Source organism: Phocoena phocoena, chromosome 4 (genome assembly GCF_963924675.1).
Source record: "Phocoena phocoena chromosome 4, mPhoPho1.1, whole genome shotgun sequence".
Classification (NCBI taxonomy): domain Eukaryota; kingdom Metazoa; phylum Chordata; class Mammalia; order Artiodactyla; family Phocoenidae; genus Phocoena; species Phocoena phocoena.
The window spans coordinates 110,715,356-110,733,309 of NC_089222.1; positions in this window are offsets into that span (position 1 = coordinate 110,715,356).

Consider the following 17,954-nt stretch of genomic DNA (forward strand, 5'->3'; position numbering starts at 1 on the left):
CGCAACGGGAGAAAGAAGGAACTTTAGTCTCTTTATAGAAGCTCCCTAGTTGTCAGGCTTTGTATGTTCCTGATAACTAAGAAGGACAAAAGGAGATATGACTGAAACAGGGAATTTGTAAGAAAGCCTATGTAAGGAAGTTAAATCTCAGGATGTCTTTTAAATATGGAGCCAGTTGAGTACTTACTCTTTTTGCCAGGTTTATTCTATGAAGAAACTTAACTAGAAAGGTTCAGGCTCAGGATCCTCAGTCAAAGAGTAACACAGGGAAAAGGCAAGTACTGAAAGAGTGGGATTAAATGAAAATCTGTAAATTGAAAAAATTAAAATCTCCAACTTCTCTGGGGCTGTTCAGTTTTAGAACAATGGTAGTCACATGTAAACATTTACTCTCTTCCATCACTCCACTCCAGTCAGAAACTGAACAGTCCTAGAGAAAAGACTATTGCATATTTAGGGATCCCTTCCTGGATATCCTAACAATTGGCAAGTTCCCAGTCCATGATCATATTCCCAGAAAGTTTAACTTGCTATGTAATACCTCAGAATTATATACAAATGGACATTTAAGAATCATTCGAGATTTGAAGAAAGACAGTGAGAGATAACAATCAAACTAGAAAGAAAAAAAAATCCTTGGGTAAAAAGCTAGAGATAATCTCTGAGGATATAACATTTTCAAAATGGTGAGATATTTTTATCCATGAAACATAAATTAGCTATAAAAAAGAAAGGACATGAAATATATTTTTGGAACAAAAATGTGAGTCAAAATATCTAAATCTTGTTATTTTTAATATGGCTAAGAATATTAGATGTAAGTAATCATGCAGGTATTTTAGCAACACCAACAGTAACAAAAACAGATGGAAAAAAGGGCATGTTAAATTGGAAAGAAAACAAGAAAACTAGAGTCTGGTCCAATATACAACTAATACAGATCCAACAAGGAGAGAACAGAGAAAAAGGAGGAAAGAGAACCACTGAAAGCTAATACAAGTAAGTATCCTAGACTTAAGGGAAAGGATTTTTAGATTGAGGGTATCTAGAACAAATGATGAATAAATCACACACTTTTAAACTGTTGTTGTACCTGAAGTTGGGAAGGTCTAGGATTTAGTCTACTTACTTGTTAATCTGTGTACAGACCTCCAGATGAGAGATTGAACATTTTATTACACATGACAGAGTAGTATCATAATAGTAGTCCCCTACATCTCAATTTTCCAAAGAGTTAAGACAGAGCCTGCTCTAACCTGCATGTTCAGTGGGGTTTGTACCACAAAAGAGGAACTTCCAAATTCTCGTAGCTATACAGAAAGGAGGGTACATCTGGCCCTCTCACCTCTAGGAGAGGGAACATTTGCTCTGGAAGAGGAGAAAATCTCTACCTTTTCTTCATCTCTGTGTAATCTGAATAAATAGCTTCAGGAAAGAGAAGACATTAAATTCCCCCAGAGAAATAGACAATCTGAATAAATAGCTTCAGGAAAGAGAAGACATTAAATTCCCCCAGAGAAATAGACAATCTCTAATGTCCAAAGCATGTTTGCCCTTCAAGCACACCTTTAACCTAGGTTGTCAGTAGTCCCTGCTCAGTAAGTCATAAAAATGCAGAAGTGTGAAAATATTCATGGAGCATTGTCTCCCAAAACATAGTTTCAAACCTCTGAAGAATGAAAATAAAGTGAAGATGCTAATAAAGATAGAAAAGAAGACAAACATGGCATTTGATTTCCCAAAAAAACCATCAGAAGGAAGAAGACAAAAGTGCAATGCCTTCAAAATTCTAAAGAAAGATAATTTTCAACTGGGATTCATAAAAACCTTAATTAACAATGATAAAATAAGAAAATCTTCAAGCTTAAATATCTCAAAAATGTACCATTTATACACAAATCATTATCAATACTTTTCTGGAAACTACATTCTAGCAAAATGAAGGAAAAAAACTGATACAAAGAAGAAGATAAGCAAGAGGAAGAGCCAGCTGTGCCACTGGCCTAGAGAATTAGGGTACAAATAGGGGCAAAAGAATGGAGGGGCCAAAAGGATTGAATCCAGTAAAGAAAATTAATTGGAACTGATACATCACCTGATGTTCTTCACCATGTGGTAAATTGTATTCTGATAGAACGTTTGGAAGTATTATGAATAGCAATATAAAATTAGGAAAGAAATGAAAACTTGAAGTAAATAACTCTAGGAAAAAAATGTACAGAAAGAAAAGATTGTCATAGTACACTACTTGACACAACTCTGAAAGTTTATACAGCCCCAATTAAGTAGAAAGAGAATATTGAAATAACTAAATAGTATGGCATATGCACATTGGTAAGGCAATTTAAGAAAATAACATTGAAACACATTATTTATAAACATGAAGTCAATAACCACAGGAAATAACTAAAATGTTGAAAATCTTTCTCTCCAGGGAGTGGAAATAGAGTGGGATGGACAAAATGTACAAGTGCTCATAAATACTATTTGAATTTTTAAATCACTGTGTATTTTCCTTGGTAAAATAATAAAAATGTAACCATTAAGGCAGAACAAAAGAGGAAATATTGTACCTTAAAATTACAGTACTATAATAAATTTCAAGATTTACACTAAGCAATTTTTCAAAATATTAGTTAAATAGCAGCAATAGCAGAAGTCATTGAACTAGTGGTTAAGTTTTAATGGAACCAAGATTCTCTCCTTTCTTTTTTTTTCAATATGAGAACTGTCAATTGAACTTAACTCCAGTGATATAGCTAATGAATTGAAGATGCTTTGATAGAAATATATTGCCATTTCCTTATTTACAAGAAAGGTCATAATTATGATGTCTATGATATGTAGTTGATAATAACAATGATCATATAGCAAAGTTCATGGTTTTGTCCAAATTATTTATGTAAAAAATGTAGAAATTATTTATATAAATGATCACTTCCCTTTTGTTAGCAATACCATTAATTCTCCAGTATAGTCATCAGTTTTGCTGTTTATCATAATATAATAAAGCTCAGTTGGTAACTCTGAAGACTTTGGTGAATAGAGATGATAGTTTTAATTTGCTGGAGACATTAAATTAATCTGAGGAGAATTACATGTCTAATGTTTTTGAATTTGAGAATTTGTTTTTTCCTACATATGACTCAGCATAGCATTTCATTCCCTTCAGAACCTCAGTAATGGTAGTTCCAGCCATTCAAACTCCTCTTTTAAGACTATTTCCTTTAAGGGACTTCTTCCAATCAAGTATTATGGAAAGACTAAACACATTGTTTTTATAAATATAAGTATGAAACAAATCACCTCCTTATGAAATCTATAACACATTTTAATTAGATACAAAATAATGAAGCATAAATATGCATCACGATCAGGAAGATAAGCTGTTCTTGCCTCTAAGGAAGGCATGAATATAGATTGATGTATAAAGTACAACGTTATGGACTCACCCCTAGAGGATAAAAATGCATCTTATTTTGATTGTTTTCCAGTGGATTTGGCAAGATTAAATTAACAAAATTTAGAGAATGCACTTGGATCATTCAGACCAAAATAGTTGCGGTGTATTGCAGTGAACATTGTAACTGATATATTTAATGCATTTGAAACTCCTCTCATAATATTCTGCTCTCTGTACTAAAACAATTAATTAACTTTTAGGGTGATATTAACACCATCTACCCTAATAATGTAACACTAATTTTTCATTGTGAATGACAAAAGACAAAGTAGGAAATATGATGATACTGATTTTTTTTACCAAGTGATTTATCAGATTCAGCTTCTAGGGACTAGGAAGAAGGAGCAGTCACTCAAAAAGTCTCCTTTAGCCGGAATTCAAGGGTTGGCATATTATTTAGTGTTCTGGTTTAAATGTAGGTACACCAAATTCCCAAACAGAATTTTGTATAACTTTAACAATATTTCTATTTTTGCACTTATGAAGCAGTATTTTATAGTTTGTTATAGACTTTTCAATTTCTTCTACTTTATTTTCTGAGATTAAGAAATATATCCCTAACTTATTTTAATTCATAAAAATTAGACCAGTGATTTTATGTAATAGGTGCTAACTACATGCTTGGCAAATGAAGAAAAGTTAATAGGGAATGATATTTTGGAGATGGGTAGCTCAACTGATTTTTATATATTAGAGACTTTCTAGTATTTGAATTCCCAAGAAATATCTATATAAACATTATTTAAACAAACCCAGATTTCAGTCACAAAGTACCTGAAGCTTGTGTTTAAATTTTTCACTTAATACCTTTGAAGAACTCTTCTCAAGGTGAACAAAGACCCCATTTAGCTGAGTCAAACAAATAAATTCCTGTCTTAAATCTGTTCTAAGTATCACCAATGTATTAGAATATATATGATCAGTCATCTGGTCTTTTCTAAACATTTTTCTATCTTAGCATCTTTGATTTAACATTTTAGGCTCTTCTCACTCTCTGTTGCTGATTCTTACTCTATTAAATGTTGAATTGCACCAGGATTTATCATGAACCTTTTGATTTTCTCTATATAAATTATTTTTCTTTCTGTTATCATCTCCAGCCTTGCTCCAAACACCATTTTCATTGATGACTCTGAGCCTCCTCTCTCAGATGAGAACCAAATGTTGATTTGACCTCTCTATTCCTAAATCTAACAGCCCTCTCAAATTTAACATGCCGTAAAAAAGATCATTTAATTACCAATCCCATCCCTGATTTTTTCCTTATACACTTTTTCTTCTTAGGAGATGCCATCACTGTATATCAGTTGCTTGAGTCTAAAACTAGGAGGCATTCTTAATTTCTCCCTTTTCTCATTCCTCATACTAAGTCTTTTAGATTCCATCTTAAATGCCAAACTCAAATCCATCCACTTCTCTATGCCTGCTACCACCACTAAACTCAAGTTAAGATTTTCTCATCCGGACCTTAGAAATTGTCTCCTAATCACATTCCCTGCTCCAAATTTTGCCCCACTCTTCAACCTATTTACTATATAGAAGCCAGAGGATTTATTTTAAAAACATAAGTCAGACAGTGTCTTTACAGCTTACAACCTCTTAAGAGATATATGATATACTCAGAATATAGTCCACGCTCCTAAGTTGGAGGGCTCTATACAGGCATATCTCATTTTTATTGCACTTCACAGATAGGTGTTTTTTACAAAATGAAGGCAACTCGGCATTGAGCAAGCCTACTGGTGTTATTTTTCTAATAGAACTTGCTCACATTATGTCTCTGTGTCACATTTTGGTAATTCTTTCAATATTTCAAACTTCTTCATTATGATTATATTTGTTATGGTGATCTGCAATCAGTGATCATTGATGTTACTATTATAGTTGTTTTGAGGCACCTCAAACCACACCCATATAATATGGTGAACTTGATCAATAAATGTTGTGTTGTGTGTGTTCTGACTACTCCACTGACTAACAATTCCCCCATATCTCTCTTTCTTCTCAAGCCTCCCTATCCCCTGAGACACAACAGTATTGAAATTAGGCCAATTAATAACTTCAGTGGCCTCTAAGTGTTCAAGTAAAAGGAAGAGTCACACATCTCTCAATTTAAATCAAAGGTTAGAAGTGATTAAGCTTAGTGAGGAAGGTGTGTCCAAAGCAGAGAGAGGTTAAAAGCTAGGCCTCTTGTGCCAAACAGATAGTCAAGTTGTTAATGCAAAATAAAACTTGAAGGAAATTAAAAGTGCTACTCCAGTGAACACACAAATGGTAACAAAGTGAAACAGCCTTATTGCTGATAAAGAGAAAGTCTTAGTGGTCTGGATAAGAGATCAAATCAGCCACAATATTCCCTTAAACCAAAGTCTAATCCAGAAAAAGGCCTTAACTTTCTTTAGTTCTATGAAGGCTGAGAGAGCCAAGATAGGCACAGAAGAAAAGTTTGAAGATATCTGAGATTGTTTTTTGAGGTTTAAAAAAAGAAAGCCTTCTCCATAATACAAAAGTGCAAGGTGAAGCAGCAAATGCTAATAAAGAAGATCTAGCAAGTTATCCAGAAGACCTAGCTAAAATAATTAATAAAGATGGCTAAACTAAACAACAGATTTCCAGTGTAGAGAAGACAGCCTTATATTGGGAGAAGATGCCATGGAGGACTTCCATAGCTAGAGAGGAGAAGTCAATGCCTGACTTCAAAGGACAGGCTGATTCTCTTGTTAGGGGCTAATGCAGCTAGTGACTTGAAGTTGAAGGCAATGTTTATTTACCATTCTGAAAATTTTAGGGCTCTTAAGAATTATGCTAAATCTACTCTGCCTGTGCTCTACAAATGGAAAAACAAAGCCTGGATGACAGCACATATGCTCATAACATTATTTACTGAATGTTTCAAGCTCATTGCTGAGACCTACTGCTCAGAGAAAAAAAAAATCTTTCAAAATATAATTGCTTATTTACAATGCACTTGTTCTCCCAAGAGCTCTGATGCAGATGTATAATAAGATTCATATTGCTTTCATGCCTGCTAACACAACATCCATTTTGCAGCCCAAGAATTAAGGAGTCATTTTGACTTTGAAGTCTTATTATTTAAGAAACGCATGTCGTAAGGCTCCAGCTGCCACAAATAGTGATTCTTCTGATGAACTGGGCAAAGTGAATTGAAAACCTCTAGAAAGGAGTCACCATCTGAGATGTCATTAAAAACATTCATGATTTGTGGAAAGAGATTAAAACATGAACATTAACAGGAGTTTGAAGAGGTTGATTCTAATTCTCATAGATGCCTATGAGGGGTTCAAGACTTCAGTGGATGGACTTCCCTGGTGGTGCAGTGGTTAAGAATCCACCTGCCAATGCAGGGGACATGGGTTTGAGACCTGATTCGGGAAGATCCCACATGTTGCAGAGCAACTAAGCCCGTGTGCCACAACTACTGAGCCTGCACTCTAGAGTCCATGAGCCACAACTACTGAAGCCCATGTGCCTAGAGCCCGTGCCCCACAACAAGAGAAGTCACTGAAATTAGAAGCCCATGCACCGCAATGAAGAGCAGCCCTGACTCACCGCAACTAGAGAAACCTGCACACAACAATGAAGACCCAATGCAGCCAAAAATAAATAGATAAATTAATTAATTAAAAAAATATAAAGTACCTTTATAAAAGATAAAAAAGACTTCAGTGGAGGAAGTAACTGCAGATGTGGTGGATGTAGCAAGAGAAGTAGAATTAGACTTGGAGTCTGAAGATGTGACTGAATTGCTCCAATCTCATGATAAAGCTTGAATTGATGAAGGGTTGCTTCTTACAGATGAGCCAAGAAAGTGGTTTGTTGAGATGGAATCCACTCCTGGTGAAGATGTTGGGGAGATTGTAAAAATGACAAAAAAGGATTTAGAATGTTACATAAACTTAGTTGATGAGGCAGTGGCAGGGTTTTAGAGGATTGACTCCAATTTTGAAAGAAGTACTACTCTGGTTAAAATGCTATCAAACATCATTGCATGCTAAAGAGAAATTATTTGTGAAAGAAGAGTCAATCCATGCAGCAAACTTCACTGCTGTCTTATTTTAAGAAATTGCCATGGCCACCCCAACCTTCACCAACCATCACCCTGATCAGTCAGCAGCCATCAACATTCAGGCAAGTCCCTTCAACCAGCAAAAAGATTATGACTCACTGAAGGCTCAGATGATGGCTAGCATTTTTAGCAATAATGTCATTTTTAATTAAGGCATGTACATTGCTTTTTTAGTCATAATGTTATTTCATGCTTAATAGACTATAGTATAGTGTAAATATAACTTTCATATACACTGGGAAACCAAAAATTCCTGGGACTCAATTTATTGTGCTGGTCTGGAATAAAACCTGCAATATCTCCAAGGTTCATCTGTACTTTCTGGCTCTGCTTATCTCTCTAACATCACCTTGAACAATTATTATCCTCACTCACCAAGATCAAAGCACATTTGTGTATTTATTTAGTCAGCTAAGTGTTTGAATCAAGAACTTTCTGGATTCAAACACTTAGCTGATCCTATATTGGATGTTTTTTGCCTGGACTGTTGTATAGTTGGCACTTTCATTTCATTCAGGTCTTAGTTCCAAAGTCACCTCCGAAACAGAACTGGAAGATAAAATACAGGATGTCCAGTTAAATTTGAACTTCAGATTAACAATATTTTTTAGTATAGGAATGTTGCATAGGACACAAAATACAAATAAAAAATATGTTGGCTATCTTAAATTTAGATTCAAATGGTATTTGCTCAATCTGGTAATCCAACCCCCAGAGGCCTCCTTTGGCCTATTTTATCTCACCCTGCATAATGTTTTATTGCACTTAACACATATTGTGGTAGCTTTGTTCATTTATATATTTACTTCATTAGATTACAAAGTCCCAGGAGGAGAGTGACCTTTTCTATCATTTTTAGTAGAATAACTTTCTTGACACATAGTAGGTACTCAATACATAATTCACTAATGAGTGAATTAAAACAATGTTTTGTTTTGAAAAGTATGCGAAATTAGAACCAGAGACATGAGTTCTAGCCTGGCCTCTTACCCTCACTTTCCAATGAGTTTATACAAACTGTATAATTTTCTGAGGGTCAGACTTTTCATCTCTATATTGGGAAAATAAATACCAGTTCTTCTTACTTCACAGAATGGTTAAAAGCACTAAATCCTATGTTTGTAATATTTTTACATTTTCTAAAGTGCTAAAATTAAAAAAAAATTAACACTATGAAAAACACAATGAAAATAAATATTGTTAAAATGGCCATACTACCCAAAGCAATATACAGATTCAATGCAATTCATATCAAAATTCTTTTGTCATTTTTCACAGAAATGGAAAAAAAACTATCCTAAAATTCTTTTATGGAACCATAAAAGACCCAGACCAGCCAAAGCAATCTTGAGAAAGAAGAACAAAGCTAGAGGTATTGTGCTTCTTTATTTCAAAATATATTAAAAGATAAAGTAATTAAAACAGCATCTCCAACATATATAAACAGCCCATGCAGCTCAGTATCAAAAAAACAAACAACCCCATCCAAAAATGGGCAGAAGACCTAAATAGACATTTCTCCAAAGAATACATACAGATGGCCAACAAACACATGAAAAAATGCTCAACATCACTAATTATTAGAGAAATGCAAATCAAAACTACAATGAAGTATCACCTCACACCAGTTAGAATGGGCATCATCAGAAAATCTACAAACAATAAATGCTAGAGAGGGTGTGGAGAAAAGGGGACCCTCTTGCACTGTTGGTGGGAATGTAAGTTGATAGAGCCACTATGCAGAACAGTATGGAGGTTCCTTAAAAAATTAAATATAGAATTACCATATGATCCAGGAATCCCACTATTGGGCATATAACCAGAGAAAACCATAATTCAAAAACACACACACCCCAATGTTCATTGCAACACTATTTACAACAGCCAGGTCATGGAAGCAACCTAAATGTCCATTGACAGATGAATGGATGAAGAAGGAGTGGTACACACATACAGTGGAATATTACTCAGCCATAAAAGGAATGAAATTGGGTCATTTGTAGAGACGTGGATGGACCTAGAGACTGTCATACAGAATGAAGTAAGTCAGAAAGAGAAAAACAAATATTGTATATTCACACATATGTGTGGACTCTAGAAAAATAGTACAGATGAACCAGTTCGCAAGGCAGAAATAGAGACACAGATGTAGAGAACAAACATATAGACACTAAGGGGGAAAAGTCGGAGGTGGAGGGTTGGGATGAATTGGAAGACTAGGACTGACATATATACACTAATATGTTTAAAATAGATAACTAATAAGAACCTGCTGTATGGCATAGGGAATTCCACTTCTCTGTACAGTAGAAACTAACACAACATTTTAAAACAACTATACCCCAATAAAAAAAGAAATTTAAAAAAAGGGAAAAAGGAGCAAAAGAACATGGTATTGACGTAAAAACAGACACATAGATCAATGGAACAGAATAGAGAGCCCATAAATAAACCTACATATATATGGTCATTCTTTAATAACAAAGGGGCCAAGAATTTACAATGTGGGAAGGACAGGCTCTTTAATGAATGGTGTTAGAGAAACTGGACAGCCACATGCAAAAGAATGAAACTGGACCACTATCTTACACCAGACACAAAAATTAACTCAAAATGGATTAAAGGCTCTAATGTTAAGACATGAAATCATAAAACTCCTAGAAGAAAACATAGGCACTATGCTCCTTGACATAGGCCTTGGAAATAATATTTTGAAACTGACACCAAAAGCAAAAGCAACAAAAGCAAAAATAAACAAGTGGGACTACATCAAACTAAAAAGCCTCTGAACAGCAAAGGAAATCATCAACAAAATGGAAAGGCAACCCACTGAATGGGAGAAAATGTTTGCAAATTATATGTCTGTTAAGGGGCTAATATCCAAAACATGAAGAACTCATACAATTCAATAGCAATAAAACAATCCAATTAAAAAATGGTCAGAATATCTGAATAGGTATTTTTCCATGGAAGACATATAGATGGCCAACAGCTACATGAAAAGATGCCCTACATCACTAATCATTAGGGAAATGCAAATCGAAACTACAATGAGATATCATGTCATACCTCTTAGAACGGCTATTACATAGAAAAGAGAAAACAAGTGTCGGCAAGGATATAGAGAAAAGGAAACACTTGTGCACTGTTTCTGGGAATGTAAGTTGGTACAGCCACCATGGAAAATAGTATGGAGGTTCTGCAAAAAATTAAAAATAGAACTACCATATGATCCAGCAATTCCACTTCTGGGTACCTATCCAAAGAAAATGAAAACATTAACTTGAAAATATATATATATATATAAATATATAGCCCATATATTCATTGCAACATTATTTACCTAGCCACAAGATATGGAAACAACCTAAGCATCCATTGATGGATGAATGCATAAATAAAATGTGATACATATACATAAATTAAATATTATTCAATCATAAAATAGAATGAAATCTTGCCATTAAGGACAACATGTATGGACCTTTAGGGCATTATGTTAAGTGAAACAAGTGAGACAGAGAAAGACAAATACCATATGGTCTGTCTTATATGTGGAATAGAATAAATAAAGAAATAACAAGCTAAATAGAGACAGAAAACAGACTGGTGGTTTCCAAAGGGGGAGGAGGGTAGGTAGAAGGCAGAGAAATGAGTAAACTGTTGTTGTGGTGTTTTGTTTTTTTTTTTTTTCGTTTAAGTAAATTAAATTTTATAATAACTTCTTATTACCAAATCCAATGGCAAATTTTCAGATTCTGTTTTGCTTTTTTCCCCAGTTTTATTGAGATATAATTGACATACATCACTATATTGTGAAATGATTACCACAATAAGTTTAGTTAGCATTCATCATCTCATATAGATACAATAAAAAGTGAAAACACAAAAAGAATTATTTTTCTTTGTGATGAGAAGTCTTACAATTTTCTCTTTTAACAATTTGCCTTTGTATCACACATCAGTGCTAAATATAGTCACCATGTTGTATATTACATCCCTACTACTTATATATCTGTACCTGGAAGTTCATACCTTTTGACCACCTTCCTCCAATTTCCCCTCACCCACCCAGAGATATTATTTTTCTTGAATTCCTAGGAGTATTCAACAATGTTAACCACAAAAAGAACACCTATAATGAACATATAATAGTTTTAAAAATTCCAGTTTGCCTGATGATATCTGATACATGAGAAGATATAAGTTGCACCTTCATGCAATTCAAGACTAAAGATATAGCTTTACTAGGTGAAAAGAATCTGTAAAATACTGTTTAAAGGAAAGGTAGACTATGTCTTTCATTTTCTTTAACTTCTCTGCTATCACCTCAAATATAAGCAGCTAAGGTTGTGTGGAACTGAATTGAATGTGGTATACATTTTTCAGACTCTTCATTAGTCATTGGGGGGATGAGTGTTACACTAAAATTTTAGTTCAGTAAGTAGAAAAACTAACTGCTGTCAATGTGTGAGCATCACAGATCTGCAGTGAAGAGGAAAGGTGCTGTTGTAAAACCCCCTGGAGCCCAGAAGAGATGAGTCTATAGGAAAGATGTACAGTCACATATTCCCATATTCTCTGGGCTATTTTCCAACTAAACTTGTGGAACGAGACAGCTGTGCCCTTTAATCTGTTCCCTATTGCCTCTTTATATGGCTAGTTCCAAATGAGATACTTTGCCTGGTGCTTGGATTGTCACTTTATGAATTCATGTCTAGTTTTGTGGAAGCACAATGTGTTGGTTTAATATTTATTGATCTCTCACAATATGTTAGGAGTGATACAGAAAATACACACAACTTGGTCCTCAATTTCTAGAAATTTATATTTTAAAGTAAAGTATTACACATATTGGTTACAAGTAAATATTATAGACACAAACACACTCTACTCTTTTTGTCGGTGACTATTTGTAAAATGTATTTGTCTGATATGACAAATCAGCATAAGTAATTTGGAAGAAAGGGGTGATCAATAGTTTTAATGAAACCAATCTCTTCGGCCAATAGAGTTAGACTTTCTGATGACTTGCTTAGAATATTTTTGATTTGTCATTGGATGGCATTCATTTGGTAAACGTTTTATTGAAAAGAAATAAACCAAATGTGTTTCCTTCAATATCTTTGGACACTAGACAATTTTCTTCTTAAGGAATTTATTCCCAATGTACAACATTTACAAAGAAAAGCAGAAACTATTTCTTAATTGATATCATTAACAAATTAAAATTTTAACAAATTAAAATATAAGTGAATAGAAAATTAAATTACAATGGGGAAAAAAAGGCAAATGTCCATGTCTCAGCATTATGGTTAGTACTCTAAGACTCTAATTAATGTATGTATGCTTTACTCTCTGAGGTAATTATGATTATCACCTTTTGACAGAAAAGGTAACTAAAGTTTTTCAAAATTAAGTAAATTATCAAAATTCTCAGTTCAAACAAGTTGCAAAGCCAGAAATCAAAACCAAAATCTTGCTGAATCCAACCTGAAATTGTTCATGAGTACTCTCCTAAACAAACATAAGAGAAAATATCTGATGACATTGTGGAATGAAAGCTAGAATTGAATGAGTAACATACTACTGTAGTTTAAAAAGCAAATGAACAATTGGAGAAAAATGACAATTCAATTGTGTTCATAAATTTCCTCAAATCCCTTATAGAAACAAACAGAGCCATTAGGATGGCAATAAAAATAAATCAATAAAACTAGTGGCATAATATGCCCAAGTACCCCAGAATGTAAGTGGGTCTTCTAAATCACTAATAACAAGGAGATCTGTAAGATCCACAGTGGTGCAGAGGATAATGAAGGGCACATAAATAAGAGCCCTGCATTCAGGCAGTGGGGAAAATGACATCAAAATGGTGGTCACTGGTTTAGGGCCACACCCCAGACACACTTGAAACTGTCTCTTGGCTGGTGCAATCACTGAGTTTTTAACAGACTATTTCATTAATCTGTCAAGACAGTGGTTTCTGGATGATAGAGCATATGGTAAGATCAGTGAATTCCACAGGCTCGACTGATTGCTGCCCTTTCTTTTTGTAAAATGTGTTATTCAGTCAGAGGCAATGTTATGGGACACCATGGTTATGAATAAGGCATTTCTGTAAGTCTATAGATGATAATGCTGGAAAAAGAATTGAGAACCACAGGAAAAAAAAATGTATTTGGAAAAAACTCCTAATCCCATATGGAAAAAAAACTCAATCCTCACCAGGATAATGATTTCTAAAGGAATCCATTTTGCACAGTAACTAAAAGTCAAAAGTAAATTGATACCAATGAATGTAACTTTTAAATAAAATTGGTGCCATAACAACCCATAACAATTATTTCATGATTGTATATTTTTGGGGGGATTTACACTAAATCAATAGTTTAAAAAAATCTTAAATTGTATCATGTTCTTAATTTTAGTAAGGATAATGGTATTTTGATATATTATTAAATATAATTATAAGTTAAACCAAACAAGGAATAATCTAAAAGTCATTAGGAGAAAAGATTTTGTGTGTACACAAAATAAATTCAAATATAAAATAGAAGAAATTAATTAGACTTAAATTAGAAAAGTATAAACTTTTTTCTATTTTTCTAAATAATTATTTTTTAGCTCTGTCTTTCTAAAAGTTCTAGAATCATGACAAACCAATAACAATGAGCACGTGGGGCATTTAGATTGTGATCTCTAAATATGATTTTTCACTGAAAGAATAAGAGCTCTTTAGAAATAGGTGATTCTAGATCTGGGTCAGGAAATATACAAGATCAGCCTGGAACAATTTATTTTGTCATAAAGCATGGACAAGATCATTATCCTTAAAAGAATATAGAAGCCAAGTTGAAGGGGAAATCACTGGCCAAGGCTGATAATTGGACCATCAAACAAAATGACTGTAACTCACTGAAACATATGCAATTAGTTATTCTCCAAATGATAAATGCATGAATGTAATCAAGCACTGATACTGCATTTCCTGTACAACACAATTTCAGGGTAACTATAGCTGATGAGCGAGATTTCTTAAATGAAAGACTCCAAGTAATAATTGCAGAAGCAGTGGTAGAATTAGAAAATCATCATTTCCAATCCCTAACAAAATAATTAATCTAGACAAAACACATCAAAACTAGCTGGAAAAATAGTGATAGGAGACAATGGATGAATCAGGATAACAACATCAGAAATTATTGATCAAACTTGACTAGATATCAGAAAATCAGACATGATGGCCTGATTTGCTGAAACACAATATACACAGATCTGCTATTTTACCCCCAAAATTATTAATAAAAATATTAACCAGACCTATATAAATAACAACTGGTCTATAAGAAATATAAAAAATACAGGTGTATGTTAGAAAACTCCACAAAGTTGAAATCAGCCTAATACTACACAACAAATTATCTAACGTGTTCAACCAATAAATAGAATAAGAATGAGAGGAGGGGAATATATTACAGAATACAAGGGACAAGAAATATACCAGACACATTCAATGAAGACATTCAAATGGCCAATAGGTACATGAAAAGGTGCTTGATACCATTAATCATCAGAGAAATGCAGATAAAAAACACATTGAGATGTTACTTCACAACTGTCAGAATGGCTATTATTAAAAAGACAAGAGATAAAAATGCTGAGGGGATATGGAGAAAAGGGAACAATTGTACACTGATGGTGGCAATATAAATTGGTTCAACCACTATGGAAAACAGTATGGATGTCCTTCAAGAAATTAAAAATAGAACTACAATATGACCCAGAATCCCCACTCCTGGGTATATATCCAAAGGAAACAGAACCAGATCTCTAAGATATATCTGTATTCCCGTGTTCACTGCAGTATTATTCAAAATAGTCAAGGTCCAGAAACAACCTAAGTGTTCATCAATACATGAATATATCAAGAAAATGTAATATATGTATATAAATTAAAATGTTTATATATGAATATGGAAACAGCTATATATAATATAGAAAATTTTATATAAATGTATATAAATATATTTATAGAAACATACATGGAATATTTTTCAGCTTCATAAAAGAAGGGAGAGGACCTTCAAGATGAAGGAAGAGTAAGATGTAGAGATCACCTTCTCCCCACAAATACATCAAAAATACATCTATATGTGGACCAACTCCTACAGAACACCTACTGAATGCTGGCAGAAGACTTCAGACTTCCCAAAAGGCAAGAAACTCCTGACATACCTGGGCAGGGCAAAAGAAAAAAGAAAAAACAGAGACAAAAGAATAGGGACGGGATCTGCACTTCTGGGATGGAGCTGTGAAGGAGGAAAAGTTTCCACACACTAGGAAGTCCTTTCACTGCGGGAGATGGGGATTAGAGGAAAGGGGGGAAGCTTCAGAGTCACGGAAGAGAGCACAACAACAGGGGTGCAGAGGGCAAAGTAGAGAGGTTACAGTAGAAAGGATCAGTGCTGACCAGCACTCACCAACCTAAGAGGCTTGTCTGCTTACCCACCATGGGTGTGGGGACTGGGAGCTGAGGCTTGGGCTTCGGAGGTCAGATCCCAAGGAGGGACTGGGGTTGGATGTGTGAACACAGCCTGAAGGGGGCTAGTGAGCCACAGCTAGCTGGGAAGGAATCCGGGAAAACTCTGGAACTGCCTAAGAGTCAAGAGACTATTGTTTCGGGTTGTGCGAGGAGAGGGGATTCAGAGCACCGACTAAACGAGCTTCAGAGACAGGCGTGAGACATGGCTATCAGCACAGACACCAGAGAAAGGCATGAAACACTAAGTTTGCTGCTGTAGCCACTAAGAATCCTGTGTGCAAGCACAAGTCACTGTGCACACATCCCCTCCCAGGAGCCTGTGCAGCCCACCACTGCCAGGGTCCCGTGATCCAGGGAAAACTTCCCTAGGAGAACACATGACATGCCTCAGGCTGTTGCAACGTCATGCCAACCTCTGCTGCCACAGACTCTTCCTGCATTTGATACACCTCCGCACCCCCGCAGCCTGAGTGAGCCAGAGCCCCCGAATCAGCCGCTCCTTTAACCTCTTCCTGTCTGGGTGAAGAACAGATGCCAGAGGGCGACCAACACACAAAGGCAGGACCAAATCCAAAGCTGAACCCCAGGAGCTGTGCGAACAAAGAAGAGAAAGGGAAATTTCTCTTTGCAGCCTCAGGAGCAGCGAATTAAATCTCCACATTCAATTTGATGTATCCTGCATCTGTGGAATACCTGAATAGACAATGAATCATCCCAAAATTGAGGTGATGAACTTTGGGAACAACTGTAGAATTGTGGTTTGCTGTATGCTACTGACTAATTTCTGAGTTATATGGTTATCTTAGTTTAGTTTTTACCACTTGTTATGATTGGTGGAGTTGTTTATTGGTATGGTCGCCCTTGTCTTTCTTTTTAATTACTTTTTTTATTTTAATAATATGTTTTTAGTATTTTATCTTAATAACTTTATATTATTTGTTTTTCTTTCTTTTTTTTTTCTCACTTTTCTTCTGAGCCATGTAGCTGACAGGGTCTTAGTACTCTGACTGTGTATCAGGCCTAAGGCTCTGAGGTGGAACAGCCAAATTCAAGACATTGAATCACCAGAGCCATCCTGGTGCCACATAATATCAATCAGCAAGAGCTCTCCCAGAGATCTCCATCTCAACGCTAAGACCCAGCTACACTCAATGATGAGCAATCTCCAATGCTGGACACGCCATGCCAAACAACTAGCAAGACAGGAACACAACTGCACCCATTAGCAAAGATACTGCCTAAAATAATAATAAGGTCACAGACACCCCAAAACACACCACCGGACATGGTCCTGCCCACCAGAAAGATAAGATCCAGCCTCATCCACCAGAACACAGGTACCAGTCCCCTCCACCAGGAAGCCTACACAACCCACTGAACCAACATCACTCACTGGTGGCAGACACCAAAAACAACGGGAACTACAAACGTGCAGTCTGCAAAAAGGAGACCTCAAACACAGTAAGTTAAGCAAAATGAGAAGACAGAGAAATACACAGCAGATGAAGGAACAAGGTAAAAACCCACCAGACCAAACAAATGAAGAGGAAATAGGCAGTCTACCTGAAAAAGAATTCAGAGTAATGATAGTAAAGATGATCCAAAATCTTGGAAATAGAATGGAGAAAATACAAAAAAAAAAAAAAAACATTTAAAAAGGACCTAGAAGAACTAAAGAGCAAACAAACAATGATGAACAACACAATAAATAAAAATTCTCTAGAAGGAATCAATAGCAGAATACCTGAGGCAGAAGAACGGATAAGTGACCTGGAAGATAAAATAGTGGAAATGACTACTGCAAAGCAGAATAAAGAAAAAAGAATGAAAGAATTGAGGACAGTCTCAGAGACCTCTGG